At 32.8% G+C, this 519-nt stretch overlaps 1 protein-coding gene and 1 long non-coding RNA gene across 2 annotated transcripts in view; both read left to right on the top strand.

Annotated features, from left to right (window-relative positions):
- LOC119588055 overlaps positions 1-407 on the top strand; it is a 730-nt gene extending 323 nt beyond the window's left edge. Inside the window, exon 2 of the long non-coding RNA XR_005230062.1 lies at positions 23-407. This is a non-coding gene — a long non-coding RNA (uncharacterized LOC119588055). The remainder of the gene's footprint in view (positions 1-22) is intronic.
- The window catches only part of LOC119588052 (glycine-rich cell wall structural protein-like), a 28914-nt gene that overhangs the window by 8612 nt on the left and 19783 nt on the right, over positions 1-519 (top strand). The gene's annotated exons all lie outside the window — the stretch shown is intronic.

Below are 519 nucleotides of genomic sequence, written 5' to 3'. Positions count from 1 at the left end.
AGGTTCATCTTTCCTTTTACAGCAAAGGCGGAAGCGGCCACCTTAGCACCAGTTACGGCGTACCTAATTAGTAGATGAAACGGGTAACTGACTCAACAGGGAATGTTATTGCTGCTTGTATGTCGATGTGCACATCCACTTATGTACATGAGTGAACATGAGCTATAATTTTCTGACAACAATAAAATGTTGATGTGTGAGTAATGACTCATTTTCCGTGGAACCCAATAATGACAGTTGAAAATGAAGACTAAATTTAGAGAGAAAAATAAAAACAATTATATTGATTAATATAGATGTGGTTTATATATGTTTCAGCAAGTCATTAACAATGAAAAGAAATGCAAAACCAACACTCACTTTGCTGTGAAACCTTAATTAAGCAAGACAAACTCAGCTACAAAGGACGTATAATATTGATTAAATGAATGAACAAATAAACGAATAGTTATATAAAATCAGAGAAATAACAAATTATCAATAAATAAAGTGGATCACTGATATTGACTTTACTAGAAG

The sequence above is a fragment of the Penaeus monodon genome, chromosome 23, assembly GCF_015228065.2.
Source record: "Penaeus monodon isolate SGIC_2016 chromosome 23, NSTDA_Pmon_1, whole genome shotgun sequence".
Classification (NCBI taxonomy): Eukaryota; Metazoa; Arthropoda; class Malacostraca; order Decapoda; family Penaeidae; genus Penaeus; species Penaeus monodon.
The sequence above is the reverse complement of the archived record's forward strand: the minus strand, read 5'-3'. Positions and strand labels throughout refer to the sequence as shown.